Source organism: Callorhinchus milii, unplaced genomic scaffold, assembly GCF_018977255.1.
Source record: "Callorhinchus milii isolate IMCB2004 unplaced genomic scaffold, IMCB_Cmil_1.0 Scaffold18, whole genome shotgun sequence".
NCBI lineage: Eukaryota > Metazoa > Chordata > Chondrichthyes > Chimaeriformes > Callorhinchidae > Callorhinchus > Callorhinchus milii.
Genome location: NW_024704759.1, coordinates 14,845,313 through 14,851,871, shown reverse-complemented (window position 1 = coordinate 14,851,871; position 6,559 = coordinate 14,845,313).

Below are 6,559 nucleotides of genomic sequence, written 5' to 3'. Positions count from 1 at the left end.
ACACCCACAGGCCGGAGGAGAGCAGAGCACGTCAAGCTGTGCAGGCTGCGTGCTCCAGCGCTGCCGCACCGTGTGAGCGTGTGGACGGTGTGAGTGAGTGTGAGTCAGTGAGTGTGAGTGAGTGAGTGTGGTATGTGAATGAGTGTGGTGTGTGATGTGAGTATGTGTGAGTGAGTGTGTGTGAGTGTGGTATGTGATGTGAGTGAGTGTGGTATGTGATGTGAGTGAGTGTGGTGTGTGATGTGAGTATGTGTGAGTGTGTGTGAGTCAGTGAGTGTGTGTGAGTGTGGTATGTGATGTGAGTGAGTGTGAGTATGTGAATGAGTGTGGTGTGTGATGTGAGTATGTGTATGTGAATGAGTGAGTGAATGTGAGTGAGGGTATGTGTGAGTGTGTGGTGTGCTGTGTGTGAGTGAGTGAATGTGAGTGAGTGTGTGTGGTGAGTGTGCGTTAGTCGATCGGAGGGATCCCTTTTCCGGGGGTAATAATTACTTATTCCATGACTGTTTGTGAGACGCTGCTGTGCGCAATTCACAAAACACAGTCGATTCACTTTACAGCGTCTCGAAGACGCGATAAGGCACTATATAAATGCAAGAATTAGTAATAATTGCTCTAAACTTTCTAACAGTTTTCGACTGTTTGACATTGCGCCTCATCATCAGCTTCTCAAAATGCTTTACAAGAGGGTAGTGAGTGACGTATGCATTTTGCAGGTGAACTGGGAAGATAATTTTTACAAAGCAGTGTCCCACAAACAGCAAATGAAGTGAATGACCAATCTTATCTGATGGATTGTTGTCCAGCACACCGGAAATGCCATTGTCTTTTTGAATTGTGCCATGGGCTCAATATCCAGTTGGATCTTGGTTTAATTTCTCATTTAAAGGCCAACATCTCCCAGCATTTTATTGGAGTGTCAGCCTTGACTAGAGGTCAGAGGCTTGAATCCATATCCTGATACTGAAAGACGGGAGTTATCCCAACTGAACCAGGTTGACACACCAAATTACTTTTAAATTTGATAAGATTATTTTTAAAAATGTTAAGTGAATTAAATAAAATATTGAATGGCTGTAATCCTTCAAACGTAAACGTGGTACATTGATGAGCTGGCTCACAGTCCAGGCTAACTCTCCATGAAGTACTATAATGGTACACACTCCCCCCACCCCCAAGGAGGGGGAGGGTGTGCCATTTTTTGTCTCCCAAAGTGACACTCGTGCGGAGTACATTTCTCCTTTGGAATTGTAGAAATATCACCAAACGATTCAAACCCTTGTGGTCATCACAGTTGAGAATAATCCAATAGGATGATGCACTTTCAGGCAGGGATCATTGGATAATGATCAGTAGCAAGAAAACCCAGTTCTAATCTCAATGAACTCATCACAGACTGAATATTTTATCATGAGAGCTATCCTGGAAGTATTTTGATCATAGAATAAATAACAAATATTGTGTTTTAAGGGTTGGTCTTCAATTCTCAAGAGATTAGCATAAGTTAGTTTTACCTTTGTCCAATATCCTATATTTTCATCAATGTAAAATACATAGACCAATTTTTTCCAATTATCTTTAATAACCATGTTCAGGTAAAAATATTCTGGTAAGTGAATCGAGGGACATATGGCGGTGATGCCATCCTTTGTGATGAAATGGAATTTCCTTTTCAGAAGGTTAACATTTTATTTGTGACATAATAGAAACTTAGAATTGCATCTCAGGGTCAAATTGTTACAATTCCATAAATAGAATAACTGAAGGGGAGACAGTAGTTGCTTCGTCTAATTTTGTGATGTTGTGAAATATGTAACCAACTGGCAATAAAAGGTAGGCTGGACTATGTTGCATAATTTGACATGAAAAAATTGGATATTCTATTCCACATACATTTGAAGTATTGATGTAATCAACACCAAACAAATTCATAACATGACAAGGATAACAATTTGAAAGAGAAAGCCAATGTTTAAAAGCTGGCGATATTCATGGTACGTCACCATTACTAGTTCTAAGATGCAAATTTCTTAGTGGATTAGATTCCAGACACAAGGTAGGTGGATATCAAATGAGTCTTAGAAAGGCTTTAACTGGCACAAGTTGATTCACAGTATACTTGGGTTAATCAACTGTGTAATTCAAATTTTAAAAAAAGCTCAGGTGCCAATATCCATGATTAGCATGGGTACAGTTTTGGAGGGTGGGGGTACAATAGTTTGCAATTAGTCTCTTGATTCACTATTGTAAATGCTGCAAATATAAAACTCCAAATTTAGTAATGCTGGATGCATTTCTCAATCCTGTTTAATTTAAATTACTTTTGCTGCCTCAATTTGATTTGTGTTTAATGATCACATTCCTTCTGTGTGAAGACATTTGATTTCCGTCTTTCTTTTCTTCCCCCTGAAATGTTGTGCTATTTTCTCTTTTTAATTGTTGGCAGTTTCTCCCTATACTTTTTTTTAAAAAAACTACCTGGTATATTTCTACTTATGGTCTAAAAATGGTCTACCGTCATTTGTTGTTTTCTTCTCTTGTGCTCTTCCTTATATTTTGAACATCTATTCACACCAAAACACCTCAATATAATGAAACTTCAGGAGCGTTGCAATTTTGTACACAAGAGATTGTCATGTTCTCACATTATCGGGGCATGCTGTGTATAATTGTGAAAACTGATAATTGTGGATGTCTCTCATCATAAGAGCCTCTTTAACCAATTAAAATGAGAACGTCCCAGCTGTCAAAACAAAAAATATCAACTGCAAAAGTTATTTATCTGGGATTTCATTAAATATTTCCAATCAAAACTATTTCTTCACAAGCTGTTAATTCTCTCCTTTTGTAATGGAAATAAATGTGTTTAAGTTCCACACTACTAACCATCTTTAGAAAACTATGTCAACACAAATAGAAACATGTCTCTAATATGCACTCATCAGTTTCATTGAGCTTTCAGACTGTTGTGCCTCCACTATATTCCCACTGGATAGATCTATTCTAATCCTATTTCACTGTTCTTCCCCCCTTCACTGCCTTATCGTTTATAATTCTTAGCTGCAGTTTTGTCTGAAAGTGTAATTTTCAGCAATGTTAAATATACCCAATTATTTAGTATGGAAGAGAACACAATACCATTGCAAGTTTATTTGCCATTACACACATTGAAAATGATACACAAATTCCAGGCTCTTCTCCAAATGCAAGTTGTTGTTGAAGTTGTTCTTAAATGACTGGATGTTCTTCAAGATGATGCAACTGTCTTATGTAAATATTGCTCAATGATCCTTAATTAACATGGAACTATCAAGTTGAGGAAAGTTCACATGGTTTAACAATGGAAAAGTCCAGCGTCAAATCCCTATGGAACAACTCAACCCTTTACCCTTTAGGGTTGAACAAATGAGCATCAGGGGAGGATATCAATGCATTTCCCTGGGACTTAAGTAGTGCTAGGGACACAAGGTGATCTTAGTCACAGTCGTCTCAAGTTACTGTTGATCGTTAGCAAACCTGACTGGCTCATCAGTGAAAGATGGAGTCATCACTAACAATGGAGCAAAGTTACAGTACAAACTTAGCTCAGGAATTACGTGATTAAATTGACAGTTCCTTTGGCAGATACCATTGCAGGTGATCAATCAAAGGAAGGATGTAGAAATAGATTGAGCAATAGTTGTAGGTAAACTTTCTGGTTAGAACTAGTCAAAACATCTCATCAAGGCAGATGCTCCTGAAATGGGTAAATGTGCATTTATAACCTGAGATGGCTGTCACTAACAATTGGATAGATCGAGAAACTAAGGGTGTTATCAGATTAGTTAGGGAGTGGAGGTGTTGTACTGCCCCATTCAATCTCATTACGAGGCTAACCCAATGAATTTAGGTTTAAAATCCCCATAATGAATAGCACTCATTTGTTGATTTTAGCAAGTCCAAGTGGTTTCAATTCAGTTCACACATACAACAGGTTTTGTATAGTTTATCACTAATCTACTCCCAAATTGAAGTCTAGTATATACAAACTAATAGATGCTCCACATTTGCTCTCCTCCACCCTCACGTCTTACTTTTTTGTCCTCTTAACATGACAGGGATTTCAGTGAACTGAGTCAGCATGGATGGATGTGGAGGAAACCCTAGTTACAAGGAAGACTACAGTAAGTAATAGTGTATCTCATTGGATAGCATCAAGAGATAGCTGCAGTTTAAGATCTTTTCCCCATATTACAAATTATTGTGAAGAGGCAGAAACTCAAACATCTCTTCATAATTTTGAGCCAGAAATTGACCAACTTTACACACAACTTATTGACCTGAAAGATGTGTGAAGTCAATATAATTATTACTTCAAATCAATTTTGGTACACCAAGTGCATGACCTCCTAAACTTGATAATTCTGAAAAGCAATACATTTCTCTTATACAATCTTAGCTGCAAGGATGTCCTGATCGGATATGCCATAGGCTGATGCAAGTTAAAGCTTGCTAATAATGTCAAGATCTGCATTGCATACTGAAAGCTGAACACTTATCACCATGAAAATAGTCAACTACTTATGTGGTGAAAAGAATGGGAATTTTCTTATATTGTATTATAAAAATGTTGAATCTAGTACATTTAAATAATATTTCAGTCTTTCTCAGCATTAGATTTGCAAAAATATTTTTATTCACAAATGTCTTTATCCACACAAAATTCACATGGCACATTTGAATGTCAGGTTTAGCATGTTAATTTCTAAAGATTAAATATTCCTGGTTATTTAGTCCCAGAAGTTTCAGCAAGAAAGTAAATACCTTTTCTCATGCAGCTACACAACAGTTAACAGTACAAACAAGCTACAGGCAGCGGGGCTGGCTTGGAAGATTGGAAGGCTAAACGTACGTTTCTCTACTCAAAAAGAAGGGAGTTTCTCCTGGTATCCTGGCCAGCAATCATCCAGATAAAATTGGTCAATTACTTCATGGCTGTTTGTGGCCCATTGCTGTGCAAAAATTGTCTGCGGCATTCACCTAGAAATGCACGTTACAGTAAATTTTCAACAACATAAGACTATATCACAGTCTCTCTAGATAAAATTTACAAAGAATGGATAGCACAGAAACAGGCCACTTGGCCCAAATAGTCTGTGCCAGTGTTCATACTCCATACGAATTTCCACCCATTCCTTTACTCCTACCTGTACCCTTCTATTCCCCTTTCCCTCACGTGAAGGTCCAGCTTCCTCTTGAATGCATTTATACTATCTGATTCAACCACCGCTTTAGGCAGCGAGTTTCACAATCTCACTACCCTCTGCGTGAAGGAGTTTCCACTGATTACATCAATACATGGACAAGATTCATTTTCTTCAGTCTTGATTTTGAGATTCAATTTATAAAATAATGAAGCATCTCAACTTGGACCTTCACATATTTAGTTTGTTTCACATTCCCAGCCACCTTCTAACTGGTTTCTTGGCCACTTTAATTACAAATCCTCCAATGATATTGCACTGCTCAACAATGGAAAGAAGAGAGTATACAATCTCAGTATAATCTCAAAATAATAGCATTCACAAAAAAGCTTGCCTATCTCTATATTCTTTCTATAACTGTTGCCCTATCTTTATATACAAAGTTGTTCATGCAGCCTTTCAAGCTGCTTTAGAAAAATATTTTTCACTCATCTGCTGTGTTGGTTTCAAGAAAGTGTCCTTCAGTTGTATATTTGTCATTAAATAGTTTTACAAATGTTTGAATAACTGAATTGCCCTTCGCTATATCAAATGCAAGGGTTATTATTAATTCATCATGTGCATTCACGGATTTTATTCACTATCTTTGCCTGGTTGTTCAAATCAATAGCTTGTCTACAACAAACCTGGGCTTGAGCTTTGCCTTCATATTTCAATCAAGATCATTTGAAGAGCCACATTTCTTGAGTTGCACATGTTCACTATGCTGTAAAAGTGGCACCTTTTCTTTTGGAACAGAAAAAACACATCCTCCACACGCAAACGCACACTTTTTGAAAATTAACAACTGCAACAGCTTTATATAGCGCTATTCACACAGGATAGTGTTTCTTTAGGATTTTGTCCAGCACTTCAGTCCAGTCGACAAAGCCAGACAAGTTTCTTCATGATATTGCAGTAATTCCTCTTTAATGTTCCAAAAAAATCACATTGGAACTGTACAGAGAGAATATTCATTCACATTCATATTTTGATCTGAATATTCTTCGATGATGCCTACATCTTAGGCTGTGATGCATTTGGAACCACAATTTTAATCCTTTAATTTAAATCTAGAATTTTCCACTTTTAGTCTTCTTCTGCTGTACTCTGAAAGCATACTTAAATCCCAATCTCTATTGATAATCACCAGTAGAGAAATTCACACGTGAAGTTTTGAAAAAAAACTATTAAACAAGCTAACATATACTGAGTACCTTCAGAAGATAAATTATTTTACCAAATTGTCAAATGAATAGTGTAAACACACAGAACACAGCTCAGAACAAATTAACAGGGCTTAATAATACTTGCATTAAAATATAGCGTCTATTACA